This window comes from Callospermophilus lateralis, unplaced genomic scaffold (assembly GCF_048772815.1).
Source record: "Callospermophilus lateralis isolate mCalLat2 unplaced genomic scaffold, mCalLat2.hap1 Scaffold_146, whole genome shotgun sequence".
In the NCBI taxonomy this organism is placed as follows: Eukaryota; Metazoa; Chordata; class Mammalia; order Rodentia; family Sciuridae; genus Callospermophilus; species Callospermophilus lateralis.
Genome location: NW_027512598.1, coordinates 928,869 through 949,055, shown reverse-complemented (window position 1 = coordinate 949,055; position 20,187 = coordinate 928,869). Strand labels below are relative to the sequence as shown.

The 20,187-nt window shown below is 39.4% G+C and overlaps 1 pseudogene; it reads right to left on the bottom strand.

The window, feature by feature from the left end:
- LOC143387615 (contactin-3-like) overlaps window positions 1–16,335 on the bottom strand; it is a 93,058-nt pseudogene extending 76,723 nt beyond the window's left edge.
- Between the last annotated feature and the right edge of the window lie 3,852 nt (window positions 16,336–20,187).

Genomic DNA, 20,187 nt, shown 5'->3' with positions numbered 1-20,187 from the left:
GTGCTTGCCTTTTAGGACGCTGTTTGCTGTCAAGGAATGGTGGCATTGCACATGCTGTGGGGTACTGACTCAGGAAAATCTCTCTGGGCCCATAATCTACAAGCAGTTCAACTGGATTGCCTGCAAAAGGACTTTGCAATTTTAGAAAAGGGATCTGAGTATGTTGTCCTGAGGTTTTACTGCATGTTTTTTTTTTTCTTCTCATTTTCAAAAGTAATCACTGGGAGTTGCTTCAGCACTTCAGATCACCTATAAGATTCTGGAATCCTGTACAAACAGTGAGGCTGAAAAGGCTCAGTGGTTTCACCCTAGAGTCAAAAAGGCCCAGATGTCAATCAGAGAAGACTAAAGAATCATTTTAGCAAATCACACAATCCCTCTAAGTTCTGGTTTCCTCCTTAGCTCCAGAGATGTTTCAAGGAGATAATTTGTTTGCTCAGCTTCCTGTTGCTGGTGTAATGATTTACCCAAAACTCTGGGGCCTACACTCAGGCAAATGTATTCTCAAATGTTCTGGAGGTCAGAAGTCCAGTCTAGTTCTCAGTGGGCCAATATCAAGGCGTTAGCAGAGCCTAGCTCCTTCCCAAGGCTCTAGAACCTTCTGTGCTCCTTGGGACTGTTAGTAGAATTCACTCCCTGGAGGTCATGAAGCCAAGGCCCTGTTCCTGTGCCAGTGGTGCCTACTACAACCTACAATCCAGCCACACGCACGATGATCCTTCTTGTACCTCCCATCTGTCTGGGATCATCACATCTTTGAACATCAAATCTCCTTGGCCATCCTTCTGTCCTCCTCTTCCTCCTTTAAGGACTCAGGTGAGTTTGGACCCATACAACTAACTCAAGTTAATCTTTCTATCTGAAAGCTTACCTTTTACCACTTGCTGTAACATAGCCACGTGGTTTCAACCTATGGATACGGGCCCTTCAGGGTTGTTACTGTGATATTGCAAGCTGGGAGCACAGTATCTGGCAGATAGTAAGTACTTAATAAATAGTAATAACGGCTAGGACATATGCTTATTCTCTGCCAGGGATTGATCTCAGTGCTTTATGAATATTTATGCAGTTTGTCCATATAATCTTCTCAACATGAGGCATAAACTGTCATCATTTCCACTAACAAATGAGGCCCAGAAAGATGGGGTCACTTCACTGAGCTAGTAAAAGGCAGAAGGAAAATGCGAGGCCAGGCCCAGGGGCTCTTGAATTGTGCTTTTAACTCAGGTCATTCTACCTCTTCATTTAAATGCTATTATACAAACCAGTAAGCCTTGGCTGAAAGGAAACATCCGTGTTGTGTATGATTCAGCACAGGGGCCAGCAGCGTGTGTGTGTGTGTGTGTGTGTGTGTGTGTGTGTATAGATCTCTGCATGGGCTGTTGTGTTTTCATCTGCTCTTTGTTCTGCATGATGCTGCCTTGCTTCTGGGGCTGGCACTCCTTTACCATTCTGGTTGGTTTTCCCCAGAGGACTGGGGAAGAAACCCCTTGCTACAAGACAGGCTTCTATATGGGTAGAGATTCGATGAGGGGTTGTCTGTTTTCAGACTCCACCAACATGCGACTGTCACCATGAGAGTATCAGAGAACAAAACTAGCACTGTGCTGATTCTTGAACACCTCCTGGCCAACTGAGATGCTACGGTACTGAGGCTCATGTGGAAGACCTGCTGTGACCTTACGGAATATGAAAAGGAAGTCGGCGGCCACTTGTGTGGACAAGAGAATACCTTTCTTGCTCTTGCACCACTGTGTCCCCCTTCTTCCAGAAAGACAGCGCCCTGGGGGAGGCCCTGGGTTTACAGTCCAGGCTCACCAGACTGCACACCTGGGCCTGAACCAACCTCTTCATGGGATTCTTTGAAAAATCTGGAGCAGAGGCTGAAAAGAATGAAAGGAGAGAGAATGAGAGATCATCGATTTAATGAGCACTGGATCATGTTTTTAACTTCCTGTAAATCTGAAAGGTTGACAGTACAGCCGTGTTTAGATTTAAGGTGACAGGCATGATGTTGGCACCAGATTTATTTGATTTATGGTGCACCACTCATGGGGTTTCACTGTTAAAAAAGAAATGTGTGCTATGGTGTTTGGGGCAGGCCCTAAATCTTGAAACAATTACTTTTTGTAGGAATTTTTAATGTTGACTGTAAAGGCTTTAAAATAGCTCACTGAACTAAAGGAGATCACTTAGTACAGAAAACTTTTAAAAGCTCATCCCATGAAGACAGGTTAGGACTTACCTCTGCTGACTACCAGAGCACAGCACTTGGATAACCATTTGTGCAGAGGCAGTCTTGTGCACTGTACAAGTGCTGGCAGCCTCTCTGTCCTCCATCCACCAAATGCTAATATCACACAAGGGCCCCATCCCTCCCCCTACTTACAACCACCAATACTATCTGCAGGCATTTCCAAATACACTTTGAAGCAAGACTGTGTTCTGTTGAAAGCCGATGAGCTACCCAATCAGGGCCTTATTGTCCTCTGGCCATAAGGATTGGTCAGTGATAAGCAGATAGATGCATAATGACTCAAATCAGGCTACCTGAGGCCACTGATCGCAGGGCTATGGCTTGAGCTTAAGCTATTAAGAAAGCCATCATTTTTTTCCCCATGGATTGACTATGATAATAAACTCAATTTCTTGGGAAACTTCACATGGAACCTAATACCCATGATGATATTTGCACCCTAGATCAAGTTAGGCTGAAATCTGCAGTCTCCATTTAAATTGCATAGACTGATGAACTCCTTCCTTCCTCCCCCTTTCATTCCCTCCCTCTACCTCCCTTTCTTCTTTCTTTGCCTATTTTATGCTATGCCAAAACAGGATAAAATGTTGATTTTTCCATCATTTGCAATGTAAATGTCCTTTGGGAAAATTGCCCTAAACATGATAAAACATATAATTTCTCCTCTTACATCTGGTGCAACAAGAAGAAAAGAATTCATAATTCAGTTAGTGAAACCTTGGCTAATTAAGGCTTCAGTATGTCCAGTGTTGGACGAGAATAAAGACAAAAGCAACCCCTTTGCAATCAAATGGTATTGATTTCAATTTTGGTATTTGCTTTGATGGCCCATCAGCAGGAAAGGCCCAGATCACTTTTGCGTTAAGAAGCATTCCTTCACCACAAACCTGGAGCTGGACAGAGATGGGTCAGGCCAACACTTTCTTCCTTCTGTGGATTTACTTCAACTTTTGGTTTCTAATTTTGTCCCTCATCACTACTTTTCCTTAGAAATCATTCAAATGCATGCTTTGGTTAGAAACCCTGAATAATCATGTTTGACACTCTAAGTGTTACTAGATGCAGGAATCCAATATGTAAAGCACATACTTCAGTTTCTGGCAAGAAGGAAGGATTCAAGAACAATGAAGAGCAGAGAAAATTGGTCTTACCGACAACCTTGAGTTCAGCACTGGAATAGACGAGGCCATGTTTGTTTTCTGCGATACACTGGAACATGCCAGAATCAGTCACATATAAGTTTGATATTGTAAGGGCACTGTTTTCTATCTGTATTCTCTCCTAGACAATAACAAAAATGTCTTGCGCATGAGCAAAATTTTAGAAGAAAAAATGAGCACTACTCACTACCATTTCAATCAGACACAACATGTCTACCTTTTCCTCAGTGTATTAAGCGGGCTCACCTGAAATTGAACCTTTTCCTTCTTTGAAAGATGAGAGACACACTGGAAATATGAATAAGCATCATACAGCCCCAAAGTACATTAGTAAAATAAATAATAAATCCAGAAGTAAAATATGGAAGTCCTTTTATTTTTAACCCATGTTAAAGTTTCATACTTTAAAGGGTGTTCCATTGTATCAACTGAAAAGACTTTCACTACAGTTTTTAAAAACCGTGTGAGTTGGAAAATTATAAATTTATTGTATAAAAAGTGTTCTTGAAAACACACATATTTACCAGGGTTTTTTAAAGAAGTATGGATAATTATGTCTAGAAATGCAAAGGAACATAATTGGCTTAGTAAAAAAAAAAAAAAAAAAAAAAAAAAAAAAAAAAAAGAGCCAAGATTACATAGCGAAGGTGAATCAGAAAATCAGTGCTCAGGTAACAGGGCAACCGAGTAATAGATACAATTATTCTCCAGAGGCCATACAAGTTGAAAAACAGAAAAACTTTCTTTATTTGATAAAAGAATACCTTCTCTGGTTTCAATACCAAAAGCATAGTGTATTATTTTATAGACTAAGTTCACGAAACCACAAATCACCCTTAGCCAATGAAAATATGCAAAGTTGCAAATATCTTCTCATTGGCAGACTGGGTACTTGACTGGGTTATTATTCTCCATTCATTCCACTCCTGAGATATAAAGAAAAAGAGTGAAAACCACGAGTCACTTTTGGTAGTGGGAACTAGAGAAAGCATTCAGGTAACACAGAGCAGGCTGAGGGCAGAATGACAGGCAGGCTGTCTTACCTCAAGCACCAGGACATCTCCATTCTTCAACCACCGGTAGGAGGGCTTGGGCTTTCCACTTGCCTGACATTCCCAGTAAAGACTCTCCTCCACAGCCATTTCCACATCTTTTATGAGCTGAACCAAATGAGGCTTTGCTGTAAAGCAAACAGCAAATAAAAAGTAAAAGCCGTATCCAGGTAAATATAAATGAATATTAGGCTCCAGGTAACAGATTAAAGTGACCAGGAAGACAGAATCATATTTAATCCACTAAGTATCTACTGAGTGGACGTATAAAATTTGAAGATGGATGCTGCAATCTCTCATTCCCTAAGCCAAATTCATTAAGCTTCTAATTCAGTTTTCCAAACTCTGCGATCTGTATGATATTCTTCAGGTGTCTATTAATAGAGAGTAATGCAGGTACACAAAGTTGATTTTTTTCAAGTGTATTTCTGAATCATGAGATCACAAGTGATGACAACTTAATAAGTGATTGACGGTAAAATGCTGGTCTTCATTAGGAACTAAATATTAATTTTCATAGGAAAGAAATTTCTATAACTGAGTAAAACAATTTCCATCAAGTTACAAATAACTCATAATTAAATACAAACCAGTGAATGTCTCAGGAACCTCTGAGTGAATTAAAATGAAACAGCAAAAGATGGATAAATTGGTTTCACTTGAATCATATGATATTTTTACCGGAAAGAGAAGAAACTGATGCAACTTTAAATTATGTATGCAAATCAGTTGGATCGAGTAGATTAATCATTTCCATTTATGTTTTACAAGGTATTTGGAAATTCTTTTTACAGATGAAAGCAATGTGCCACTTGCCATGGAAGCCACTCAATATACACAGTGTATTCCGCCAAGTCTCAGCTTGCAATCTAGATCCCAAACTGGGAGGTGAGATGTCTTACTGGTTTCATGTTGCATTATGCATGCAATGTGAACTGTGGAGTCATATTTGCATTCCCCATATGGAGGAACAGTTTATCTATTTCTATTTAATTGCGACCATGGGAAGATTTGTCTCTCCATTTCTATCTCATAAAATTGCTTTTTTGTAAATGAAATTGAAATGAAACTCAGGCTATTTAGCTTTTACCAAAAATGTACCACCCTAAGTTTTTTCTTGTTTATTTTTTGTTGTTTTGTTTTTGTTTTTTATCTGTTTTATATAAAACTACTTGCCCAATATGAAGTATAGTTCAGTCCAAAATCACTGCTCTCCACTTTATATTACAACACGTTTTCCTTTTTCAGGAATTACCATGCTGAAATGGAATGAGATCTCAAATAAACTCATGGGTAAGATTTTGACGGAGATTTGAGTTGCCAGCAAAAATTTCCAAGCAATGTATATATTAGTATTCTTCTTCTCCAAATGGGAGGATCATTTGCTGGACCAAGCCAACCCTGGGATTATAACTGTCACATTAATCACAGTTTCCTCCTTTATCCATCACATGAGATCCAAATATTTTATCAGACCACGTTTTACATGAAATATTAGAACAGACAGAGAACTACATGGCATTTATTGAATGCACAATCTTAGTCTTCTAAAATGGAAACTTCCGTGAAACTCTATGTATTTAATTTCTGATTTATTTCTTAGGTACATATCATATTATCTATAAAACAGACTAAAGCAAGAGTCTACCTTCTTTATGAAGTACAGCAGATGATATTGGTTTTCTATTGTGAATTGTTTTCTTCTTTTTCTTATTTCTCAAATAACCTCATGTTTTCATTCTCTCTCTGCTCACCTTTCCCATAAACCCCAAGGAAACTTCACCTTTCACTGTGTTCCAGAAGGAGGATCTTACATTGTCTAATTCAGTTTCCGTTACAGTGATTGTTTTATGGGTAAACATGCAGCCAATGAGATCTGAGGAGCAGGTGGCTAGACACCTCATCCCTCCTGCCCCTGGTCTGCTCCACACTGTTTGTGGCCATTTTGGATTATGGCAGATGCCAACTTGTGGAAAAAGGAAAAGGACAAATGAGGAAAGAAAAGTAAAAATAAGAGACTGAGCCACAGTCTGATAACAAATTCCTGTTTCCCATCATCTGAGACATATAGTGCTTTATGATTGAGGCAGGGATTCTGCTACAGAGAGGTAAAGACACTGCTGAAACATGAAGACAGCTGGACTTTGCTGTGCACTCTCTCCACAGTCACTTGTTTTCCTGGGAGGGAGCAAAAAAAGACACTAGCCTACGTAGGAACAAAGGTGACTTCCTTTGTGGGGGCTTTGAGCTGTACAGCCATGTAAGTTAAGTGCTCATCTTCTCACCACTTCCACCATTTCCACATTGTCCCACCAACTGAGACCTGGACACCCAAGATGCTTCCCTCCATACCCAACTCCTTATGTCAAAGAAGAGACAATCAGAAGACAGAAGAACTTGCGCTACTAGTTCAGGTCTGTGTTTCATCTCTGACAGATCATAAAAGCTCAAGGTAACATAACAAGTATGGATCTTGTCAGAGCTTTTGCTTTCACAGACTTCAGATTTTTGATGGGGACCTGAGAAGTCCTACCATTTCAGTAACTGTCTGTGTACCCCACTTGTCCCTGTAACATCCCCGTGTGCTAACCAGGTGGACACTGCACACTGCTTCAGTTCTCAGTTTCCAAAACAAATAGACCATAATCCAATTTGCCTTTCACAAAATTGGTGAATGCACACTAGTTTTTACAATGTCTCTAATGATTAAATTGCAAATTTGTATTCAATGAGCTTACATTTATATGTATTTTACAGATGCAATTTGTAAAACCATGTATTTATACTTTCCAAATCATATTTTCATCAAAACCAAGGGGCTTGAATTTTTTTAAAACAAAAGGAAATTGGAAATGAATTTTGAAAAGAAAAAGACAATCTAATTTTCCTCCAAAGAGACTCCAAATAAGGGTAACATTATTATTCTTTCCTTATCCAAATTGAGCAGTACATCAAATAAATGTGATTACAAATTAAAGGCAGCAAATAGAGTACAAATACTTTATTGTACAGGACCAAATAATACTGATAAACTCAACAAGATTCTGAGTTTATTTGGATTCTCTGATACAGTAATTGTAATTCTTCCCAGTAGGCAATTTTTTCTGCTTAGAAAAAGACAAGAAAGAAAGGTATAAAACCTCCTTTCATAGAGAAGAGAGCAGACAGAAAGGAGATCTCTCTCTAATGTATTAAGGGTATAAAAGGTCATTCTTAAAAAAGTATAAAATACTTCATTACCATATGATTTATTTTAAAATGCAAAGGAAATAAATATCCAACCTATTGCATATTTTTATTTCTTTTTAATTCCTTCCTGCCATGACAGATGTCCATCCTCACTGAGAAGAATAAGAAAGAATAAAATGCAGAACAAGTTAAAAAAGGAGATTCTGCTACAATCTCCCCACAATTTGCAAATCCAATTTGCCCAAGCCAGGGATGCTCACCATAGTAGGTGAGACGCCCTCTGGCCACATTCTTTCCTCGTGAATTCTCAGCGATGCATTCATAGGAGCCTGCATCTTCCTGCTGGAAGGTAGGGATTTCAAGCACACCATTGAACTTCCTCAATTTGATTTTGCTGGGGAAAGGCATCCCATCACTTCTTCTCCAGTTAATCTGGGGTACAGGGCTAAGAAGAAAACCATCAATTGGTTTGCTATTGTCTGGAAGCCTTTTGGACTTGAAAAAAGAAAGCTTTGGTTAAGATAGATCCAAAGTGGTGGGTTTCAAATGTATAACATTCCAGTTTTCACTTACACACATGAGGCCAAAAGATTTAACCCTTGAAGTTGATATTTTAACAAAAATAAACTGCAGTTTTCTTGACTAAATTCATGATTTACAGGAAAAACAAAAAATAAAGCCTAAAATATATAATACAACAAACGGACATGAGAAAGAACACCATTTTAGTTCATGAAATTAGACAGCCATAGTAATTTTCTCCAAATCATCTTGAAAATTTCAAATTACATTATATATGTATACTATATATGCATATTTTTTCCTGCATTATTTCCTTCCTTCTAAATGTAAGTAAATTTTAGAAGTAAAGGGTAACCTGTCACAATCCACCCCAATCTCTTACAGCAACCCAGTGGTAGAGCACACAGAATGAACATAACAAAATTTACTTTCCAAGGGCAAAACATTCCAATTTCACAGTTGAACCTTTAGCTGCCGGGAGAGTTTCCGGAAACTGAACTTCAATTTTGGGCTCCTATTCACCCATCACACCTGTGAATGCAGAATATTAAGTTGATAGTCCTGCCTTTGAAATTGCCTTGTTTTCTTAAATAAAACTTTATTTTGCTCCATGGGGAACTAACTTTTTGCAGTGATTTAAGTTACTCACTGGTGCTAACCTGGCTCAAACATGCAACATTAATAAGCACTTAAGAACTTGGAATTCTCAGATTCATAAGTATTTACAAGTTGTCCCACTACAGGGAACACCGTACATTTTATACTGTAGAAAATGGGAGGCTTCTGTCACTCTGTATTCAATGTGGACATTTGTAGTCAAACTGAAATAAACAATGAATGCATTGAGACTTACTGAAACTTCCTTAGGAACCAAAATTATAGTGTAAAATTTACTTCATGATACCCCAGTAGCATAGACACCAACCTTAAACTTATTAAATGGCTCCCTGGAGTCAAGAAATGGTGACTTAATAAACAGGAGAGGTCAAACTCAATTTTAAGGGCCTGGAAGGTGTTTCCATACTGTGTGTTCTGGCATTGTGCCCTATTAGATGTGACTTAGTTAAAATGGGTCCCTAGCTAAGGGGCAGCAAATCTGTTCCCACTGCTGCTTCACAGACTCTTAAAACAGCAGCCATGGAGGTGTTGATGAAGCAGATTTTTAATTTTGTTTTTCAGTGATGCCTTTTAATCTCTAACAAAATACTCAGCACTTTAGGAATCTCCAGTGGACAAGTCAGAGCAGGTGACTTCCTGGGCTTGATGGGAACAAAACCTGGGTCCCAGCTCTGTGTCCTCAGGCCTGCTTCAGTGCTCCCCTGCTGCCATCTTGAAATTCTTCATGATATTTAAATGAGGAACCCCTGTTCCATTTGACAGTGGTCTATGAAAGCTATGGAGGAGGTCCTGAGTAAGGATTATGTAAAGGACCTAGGGTTTATGTAATTAATTCTGTCACCTACTCATCAATAATCTTTGCCCCTCTGAGTGATAATTTTTCCAGATATATTTCTCACTTTTCCTAGCTCGCTTCTGCCTGTAGTCAGGACCCTATTTGCAGTCAGAGGACACCGAAACATTTCCTACCATCAGAGCGCAGCATCAGGGGAGTGGGGGAGCCCAGCACTCTGGCATGTGTCACCATATTTGTCACTACGCAGGTGTAATTCCCCACATTAGATGGCTCCACCTTGGCAATGTAGAGGTGCCCTGTCTCTTGAGAGACAAATCTCTGACTATCTTCTTCAACAAATGATGAATATTCATTGAAGATCCAAGCATAGGATAGTTCTAACAAAAGTTGGGGAGAGAGAAATAAATTCCATGATTAAAGTCAGTTTCTCCCAGGAGACCTGAAATATACAAAATTACCTTCGCTTCAAAGGCATGCTGGGTGGTTTTGCTGTGGTTCTAGAAGAGAAAGAGATGAAATGATTCTGCATTCCTTCTCTGCTATGATGGAAACAGTTGATCAGCACCCTCTGGGAGCCATGATATTGCTCTCAGCACCACCTATACTCCACAGGCCTCCTAACAGCCTCTGGCCTGGGTCTTCCTCCCTTTTAGCCTGTACTTTTGTACTGTGCATTCTATGCTATTTCAAAATTACCAACAGAATCAAGGCAATTCTGACATCAATCTTTGCACAACTTTCTATCTTCTTAGGAATAATGCATAATTGCTTAAACTCAGTAGGAGTCCCTTCAGGGCCAAGTCCCTGCTCAAAGTCTCTCAAAGCCTCTCTTTTTGTTTCCTTCACTTTCAGCATTGTTATTGTTTGGATGTGCAGTGCCCTCCCAAAGCTCCTAACTTAATGCAGAAATATTCAGAGGTAAAATGACTAGATTGTCCGAGCTGCAATCTTAACCATCCATCTTACTTTTGATGGACTGACTGGGTGGTCACTAGGCAGGTAGGGCAGGGCTAGAGGAGGTGAGTCCCTGAGGGTATGTTGTAGAAGAGTATATCTTCTTGCAGTAGCTTCCCCCTGCCTTCTCTCAGCTTCCTGGCTACCATGAAAAGAGCAGTACCTCTCCACCAAGTTCTGCCAATCTCAGGATCAGAGCAGCCTCTAGAACTTTGAGTCAAAATTACCTTTCCCTCCTCTAAGTTGTTCTTGTCAGATATTTTGATCACAGTGACAGACACCTGACTAACAAACACCAAACCGCATTCTGCTGACTTCCACAGAGTCTGCAAAAATTTCTCTCCAACATCAGGAATCAACTCCTCAAGGAAGATTTCCTTAAAGGTCTTTATCTCGGTTGGGCCCTTACATAGGGCAACCCAAGGCATCTTTCAGGGAATGCATTTATCACCGGAGAAGTCATGATCTATTTACTTATCTGTCTTCCTATCATGTGATAAACAAGTAATGCTAATTTTACTCCAACTGTTCCTCTTTCTCCTCAAATTAGGAGTGGAAGTCAGTCATCAGGCTTCATTTCCAAGTTCTTGAAGCATCCAAAGGCATTTAATAAGTCCTTGATCAACACTTGTTAATTAAGAATGAATTCATGCTACTGACTATGCAAGTAAAGTCTGCTATGAGTGTGTCCATGAACTTCAGGGCCTATGGAAAACAACTTTATGCAGAAGAGCTCTTGTTCTCTGCAATAACAGGGGCTAAATAATACCATGCTGCTTGGTTCTAGTTGGCTGAGATGGTTCAGATGTCAGTGGGTATTGAAGCACAGTGGCTGTGGGAGGCTCCTGGACTCCTACTTCTCTGCTAATTTTTTTTTTTTTTTTTTTTTACAGTTGTATTGACCTTACCGTACTGGTTAAATAATGTAATGTTTTCCTGAAAGAACTTTTGGAAAATAGGTACAAATAAAAATAACTACTAGGTGACAAGTTCAAAGGAATTTAATGTATCATTTTGATGGTTAAAGATCTTTGAATGTGGTAGGGTTAGGGACAGGAAACCATCATACAGATCAGACTGGGCCAATGTGTGTGATTTGGAGGAGAACTAGAATAGGTTGAAGCAGAGTGACAGGTGACAGTCTTGCATGACTAAAGAACAAACATGGAAGGACAAGAGAACTCTCAGCAAATAAAAGGAATAAGAGCACTTCAGGTACAGCCTAGGGCATGTGAAAGGCCAAAATGGAGAAAGCTTGCCAAGAACTTGGAAATGAAGCCTGATGACTGACTTCCACTCCCAAGGCAAACACAAATGCTCAGTGTCTCCCAAGATCAGCCAATGAACTGCGAAAGGAACGCTCAGAAATCTAGTTTTAAGGTTGAACTGATTTTTCAGTCATGTTAGTAGAGCATGTTTCATGAAGGTCTAATGAGTCAGGCGCTAGGTTGTGAAATATGAAGCTGTCTACTGAGTTGTATGAAAATAAAATGTGTTGCGAGTCTCCACCCAGCAGTTACTCTCATGCCTAAACTGATTCCTATTTAACCACCAATACAACAGTAATGAATGAACTATAAAGACAAATAATGCTGATAGAGTAGGCTGAATTTATTCTGTAACAGTTAAAACTAGCAGCTATTGTTATCTATAGCCCTCTGGGGTCTTTCTGCTGCTCTCAGTATCCAGACCTAGGTAACATCCCCAATGCCCACAGACTTACCATGCTTGAAGGGAGGCAAGGGACTTTGCTCTTCTTTCCAAAGTGTTCTATATGTGAAATCAATATGGCTGCCCTCTCTCTTTCCTGAGGCAGCCAGAAACTTCTACGGCTCCCCAACATGCAACACTTTTACTGGGCATTTGAATTAAGAAGTCAACTTATTAAAATAATTTATGTTAAAATGAGAACAGATGATGGAGAGAACTCACAATCTGCAGCAAAAAACCTACAGTCTGGTAAATGCATACAAGAGAACATCAGAGAGCAACGAGAATACAGGGACAATAGCTTTGTGCAACCAATAACCCAAATGTAATTTTAACTGAAAATATTCAACATAAAACAATATATGTAAGACTATATTTATAGGCTTTCTTTTAATTCTAAAATTAATATTGGTAACATTTAAATGTTGTTAAAGTGTTCTATTATTCTAGAGATTATGATGATTTTTGTCTATATGACATAGGAATGGTTGTTAGGAAAAATAAAATGAAGAAATCACATTAAAATCATTTTGAGTTGTTTCCTAAGTGTGCATGAATACATAAATATGGAAAAAATCCAGGAGATGACTCTGGCAGACAGAGATGTTCCACTCAGGTGTCATTTTAGGAGAACCCACCACATAGAACACAGTTGACCCCAGCCTTTGCCTGCAGTCCTGTGGGGGTTGGCTACGCCCCCCAGGGTAGTGCAGAGCTTTCTCCAACTGGCAGCTGTGGCTTGAGCACCCCTATCACCATGGCCATGGTGTTGTCAGAGCTGGGCAGCACTCTTTCTTCCTGTAAGGTTTTCCTCCTCTTTTTTTTTGTACACAGATATGGGAACCCAGTATCTGTGAACTCAGCCTGTTTCTGTGCTGTCCCCCTCACACTTCACAGGTACTTCTCCAGTATCTTATTTTTTTTTCTTCAAGTCTGATCCTTTAACTGCATTATGACTTCTGATTTTAGGGAACTGAGGAGATAAAGGTTGCTGAAATTGAGTCACAGACTCTTCTGTATTTGGAATGTCCCTCCCTTTGAATCTGCAGAAAACGTCCATCTACAATGACTTTCTTTCCTAGGGATCACCTCCTCTCTTCACTTTCACCAAATTGATCCCCTGTGCACACCCTAGGCTCTCCAAATATGCACAGCCTGAGCTGACTGACAGATAGACCCTGCCCTCCCGACAAGGGAGGGTCATGGGCATCCCAGTCCACAGTAGCATCCACTGACCCTGTCCGGATGCTCCACCACAGGAAGAAGAAAACAATTCTCCATTTATGGGGCCCTCACCTCTATGGTGACGCCCCAAACCTCCGACATATCTTGAAAGAGCTGCTGAATAATAAAATGGTCTTCCTCTGCAACAGCCTCAGAAAACCAAGGCAGTAAAGATCCTCAGCTGGGATGATGAAAAACTAACGTGATTTTCAGGAAAGATCAGGAGAAGAAACAGTAGAAACAGGAAGAGGAGAGGAGCACTGGAGCTAGAAGCAGTCATGCTGAAATTCGAATCTGAGATGGAGGCAGGAAAGCAGAAGTAAATGTCCTTGGAGTGCTGGGAACAATGAGGTAAACGTTTGAGAGAGAGTTTGGGCCTAATGCTGGTGTGGCAAACACAGTATCTGCCCCAGAAGTCCACATTCTATCCCTGAAACCTGGGAACCTGTAACCTGGCACGGCAAGAGGGACATTGCAAATCAAATTAAAATAAAGAGGTTGAGATGGGAAGATTGTCTTGGACTTCATGGGAAGGTCAAATGTGATACTAAGGGTCCTTAAAGAGAAAGGCAGGGTGTTTAAGGCCAAAGAAGAAAGGATGTACAGAAAGAAGTAGGCGAGGGAGTCAGAGAGGCATCTCAAACGTTGTGACCTGGGATTGAAGACAATGGGAAAAGCCACCAGTGAAAAACTGAAAGTGGCCTATGGAAGCCAGAAAAGACCAGGATCTGAATCTCCAAAAGGAGAGACACCTCGATGTCAGTCGCCACTCACCCCTGTTGGACCTCTGTTCTCCAAAACTGTAACACAATAAATGTGAGTTTTTATAAGTGACTAAGTTTACAGTAATTGGTTACAGTAATGACAGGAAACTAACATAAATAAGACCAGCTAATAACAATTGGGAATTTATAATGTACAACATACCACGCTAAATGCTCTAGATAAAAGTTACAAAGGAAAACAAATGAGCAGAGACAAAAAACTGGAGGAAGCCTGTATTGGGAAAGCCAACGCAGAAGCAGGCAAGATCAATGTAATCCAGGGAGGGAGTATCAGAGTATTCAAAAAGAGGCAGAGGCAGATAGATGTCAAACTACAGCAGCTCAAACCAAATGAATTAGTGATTATTTTTTTACAGAACTTCAGACCCTTAAAGACTCATGGAAGAGAATCAAATCTGCATTTAATATGGTTTTGTGTCATGAGAGGTCTGCAGAAATTTGTAGCACCTACCTTTGTTTATAGACTTTCTCTTTGAGATGGAATGAAACATAACTTTTATGTCTTAGATCTGCAATAACTTTTCATTTATTGCCTGCATGACAATGTTAAAATATATAGGGCCTCACTCTAAAAGCAATTGAGAACTGTGTGATATATTGCATTCTGAATAAAGTAAAAAGTATCTGTTATAATACTATCAGAGTTTACTTATCATAAAAATCTGCATTTGCAATAAATGTTAATTGTATACTGCAATGGAAAATATATATCACTTCAGCATTCTTTGGAGGTTTTTCAGAATCATTTTATGTACTATGATAAATAAAAAGCTGTAATAAAAAATGGTAATTTTATATACTCAAATGAGCTAGACTTTACAGAACCTTTCACAACCTCTTGAGTAAATCGTAAACACATTATGCCAAAACAACATGGCCAGTGGGCTCTATATTAACAATACTATGTGAATATTAGTAATCTGAAATATTTTTTATTAGCTAAGAGGATTTACCGATCAAAGTCATAAATTAGGAAAATGAAGTACTGACAATCTATTTTGTAAAAGTAATATGTGATGAATGATTTCAGTTCTCTGGCCACACTCCTACCCAGGTCACTCAAATATAAAACCAGTCAGTTTAACATGAAATATGTCACTCTAGTGTTTACCTGCAGAAATATTAATACACATGCTGCTGGCACTTAAGGGTTTATTTCTAGTTCCATTATAAAATTCCATCATGAGGGAGATTTAATCCTTTGCCCAGGCATTTTCTAGAAGAAATTCTGTCAAACAAAATTGCAGTTTGGCAAAATTGTAAAAGTCACTTGGGCCATCTTCTGTGGTGCCAACTGGGAAGTCTGACCTACTTTAAAACAAGACACATTTAAAAGTGTGTGCAAGTCTGCCTGATGTCAGTCAAGATTCTTGTCTGGGAAGAGAATTCTGCTCCAGTGCTTACAGATGACACTTCCTGGGCAGAAGGTCTGTTGCAGTACATATTCAACAAGCTAAAACACCATGATGGAAAATGGGAGATGACTGAAGGTTTGAAGGACAAATGGCCAGTGGTCAGGAAGACGTCTATACTGAAGGGTGAAATGTAGCTGGCCTGCTAACATGCCAGGGGGTCCTTTCAAAACCTGTTTCATAAATGGTTACTTTGGGGGCAAGATGACCATAGAGAATGGGTTGCTAGTTCAGACTATAAACATCTACCAAATCCATTCTGATCTGGACTGCCCCTAAGTCGGACTTGTGTCCAATAAAGAGAACCATGAAAGGAACCGGATTTCCTTTCTTCCTTCTTCCTCATGGCAGGTGTGCACTGGTATGGCCAGGTGTCAAGACTAAACTCTTGCTCCTTTGTAAACAAAGCATTTTGAAGCAAACTCACAAGCGTTCAATCACTCTGGTCTGCCTGTGGCTCCTTGCATGCTGTGACTGCAGAATTGAGCAGCTGCGGCACAGACGACATGGTGGGTAAAGTTTTCAATATTTATCTGACCTTTCAAGAACGTTTTCTGACCCCACTCCAGGTCAGTGTTATCTAAAGACCAAGTTAGAGCCTGGCAATGTCCTTGCTGTCCTCTGTTACCATACCAGCTCTTTTTGTTGGCGATCATGTTGTCCTGCCTCCCTCAGGGAGCTCCTGCAGGTCCCCTGACATGGGAGTACTCCACAACTCCAGTCTCTGTCTCTTTTTTTAGTGACAGCCTTACTGAGCACACGTGGGCCATTTCACAAGGTCACAGACCCATCCAGTAGAGGACGCAGTATTCTGACACACTCTGTCACCACCATTTTTAGTCCCACCCTTGTCTTTTAGGATTGTAGTGTTTTCTGTGGGTGCCAGCCTCATCCATCCTCCTCTGACTCTCCAAGGTACTGCCATCCCTTGTCTTTCTTTTAAATGCTTCCTGCAGGAGGCTTTGCTCTTAACAAGTGACCCATCGCTTTCCTGGTCCCATAAGGATCTAGCAGCATCTTTGGGATGATCAAGTGAAGCTCTTTCCTCCATATTTGTTAGTGTGGAATCACAGAGAGCACATCTAAAACCATTTTATGTATTTGTGTGCATATATGAATTCTTTTTCTCATAAAGGATTTATTTATTTTAAATTAACTTTCCTTTTCTAATCACCAGGGTAGGATTGAGCCTGCCCTTCCCTCTTTCTCCAAGGAGATCTCAAGATGAGGTGTTGAAAGTTTGGGCCATACTCAGTGACTCTCAAAGCATGATGTTCAACAACGGCTTGGAATAAATGAGGAAGACAAGCAAAACCACTGCAAGGCATTTAGTTCCTTCCAGAAGCTGCCAAAGAAATATAGCAATTGCCAAAGAAGAGACTTTAATTGTTCATAGGGAAAAATGAGAGCTGACCAGATCGACACAGAGTTACTGTGATGCTTTATGAAGAGCTGGCAATTCCCTCAGGTCACAGACCCAACAATTACCGCAATACCCAGGCTATACATAGATGGACTTGGTGTAGAGGGAGGGGACTTCAGAAGAGAACCCCAAATGATAATAGGGGCATTTAACATAGAATATACTTTGTATTTTTTCCTATGCTTCCTCACCTTTGTTATGAAAATGCACCTTTTCCAAAGAATTCAGATTCAGTGAAAAATGGGTTAAATCAATCTGAGAGGAGCTCCAAACCAACACAATGCAGGAGACTAGAAGTTTTGTTGCCAATAGCTGCCTGAACACTCAAATGAAGCATTCTGCGGTGGCACATGGTGCACCTGGCATGCGCCATCTGACATGCGTGTTGGTATGCACATCTCACATATTCACTAGAGCGCTGTATGGCTGGCACCTATACTTTCTTCTGTACTTATAGTGAACAATGGATGACTTTTTATAACTTCAGTGACAGTAAATAACATTTTCTTTTTAAGTAGAGTCCAGGAGAAAGTAAAGAATCTTACAGCTCATGGGAGTGCTAATTGGAGCCAATTATAATTTGATTGACCTGCCTTGCTATTAAAATGATATGCAAAATTTACACTGCCCTTGCAAAATGGAAATTTTCTTCAGAACAAGCTAACGAGAGGAAGCCCACCCTTTAATGAATCCAGAGGTGGTACTTTTGGGCTATAATTCCCACATCAACCCTCACAAGCTAATTCTGGAGAGGGGCTATAGAGGGCTGCAAATGATACAAAAGAACCCTGTAGATGGGGAAAATGTGCAATAAAATAACTGAAGTAATTAAGGACTAGGGAATAAAGGAACAGCATCACAATAACTGTCCATTCCTCATTAGGTCTCATTTTCTTTTATGAAAATTTAAACTCTTTTTAAGAAATGTCATGGGGCTCAACTGTTCTCTTGCTGTGTGGCTGATTTTTTAAAGGCAGAATAAAATGTCCATTTTCAGCGGTAAATAGAAATGAGGTCATTAGCAGAAGATGAAGTCACCTTGCCACATTGTTTTCTTACCAGGAATAATAAATGACCCCTTAGGACTTTGGAGAAATTTATGCTTTATTCCTGTCTTGCTTACACCCATGTATACACCCACATGGAGCACTGGCCCTCACTATCAGTTGCACATCAAACATTTCATCAAAGCACATTTAGCACCATTTTAAAAGGAAGCTCCATCTTTTCTGATCTAAATTTTCCAAATGACTAGATAAATCAAAGGTGATGGTTTCATTGTCAATTACACTATGGAAACGGTGTAAAAGTACCTGACTTTTAAGAAATAGTGGCTATTTAATATTTGATTAGAAATGGGCAAGCAATTAAGCCTGAATCTGAAATAAACATGGAAATGAGGAAAAGTGATGCCCAAATAAATCAATAATCAAAAGTAATTCCTGTGTGTCCTCCTACTTAGGAGGGCTCTGTCAATGCTAATTTCTTTGGACTCAAAGGATAGGCTGGAGATTTTACACAGCATCGAGTTCAAGTCAGATACAGAAGGCACTTAACAGGCTCTGAGGAAAGTGGTAGAAAACAGAGTTGGAAAATCAGCATTTGTGCTACCTCAAGGTCTCTGCTTCTTATGCAAAGTAATAAATATGTACTCTTACACACTCGTTGGTTCATTGCCCCAACAGTTTCTAGGCCTCCACTGTCTCTGCTATGCAGAGATATAAGGAAAAATCTATATCTATCTCACCATTGCACTGTAGAAATTCCTTGCAAAGTCTGGGAAACAATGACAGCAGCACTTTCTGCAGTTTTAATAATTCAGCCCTAAGAAAAGGCTGCTTGTGTTAAACAGGATATGTGTGCATGTGTGTGACCACTCAATTTCAAATTTCTCAGAAATGTCTTATTTGTATTGTGTTTGAACCTTACGCGAACTTTTCAGCTCTTTAATTTTAGTTGACAATAACTATATATTTTTAAATGAGATATGACATGATTTTCCATAGAGGTATATAATACGAAATGGTTAAATCAAGCTGAATATGGTATCTATTAGATCACTATCATACTTATCATAATTTATAAGTATCATAGTTATCATTAGTAAAAGTACCATATACTAAATATTTCATTGTGAGAACACTTAAAATCTACTCTTTGGGCAACTCTGAATTATAAGATACCTTATTTTTAACAATGCAATAGATCTCAAAATCATAATCCTCTGTCTAATGAAATGAAACTTCTCTCCCTTCGACCAACCTGGCCATTCCCCTATTTCACACGTGGTAACCCACCATTCTACTCTCTGCTCCTATAATTTCTGTTTTTTAGATTCTACATATTACTGAGATCATGCAGTCTTTGTCTATCTGTGCATGGCTTATTTCACTTAGCATAAGGTCCTCCAGTTCCGAACATTCAGTTGCAAATGACAGAATTTACTTCTTCTTAAAGATGAAATGTCATTCCTTTGTGTATACATACCACATTTTCTGGTCCCTCTACCAGTTGAAGGGTGGATTCCACATTCTGGTCCTTGTGAAAGATGGACATGGGAAGGTGCCTCTGTCTCCAAAAATGATTTCATTCTCATCTTTGATTGCAACCATTTACTACACTGACCAACCAGCATATTGATCAAATCCTCATACTGCTATTACTTTACATTAGATGCCTTTTTATTAATCTCTCCCTCTTTATCATACACCATAATCAATGTAAAGAATAGTTTCTGGACAAGGAAAGATTCATGACTAAAGGAATGAACCTTTGTAGCATACTCACAACTTCTATTTTCTTTTGGGGAAAAAAGAAAAATGAAAGAAATTAATTCAATTAGTAAATACAAATGTTGCTATAGTTCAGGGACAACTGTAAATAGAACCATCATACTTAATTAAATATTTGGATTGGTTTAAAAGAGTATTCTCCTTTCTAACTACTGAGAGCTACTTTCTAACAATTGAGAGTAACCCAGTCTCTCTTTCACTATTTGCATTGATCAGGAACAAGGAACAGTTAGATGAAACTTAGCTAGAATAATATGTTGCTTTTATTCTATCCACACCTTTTACTTATGAGC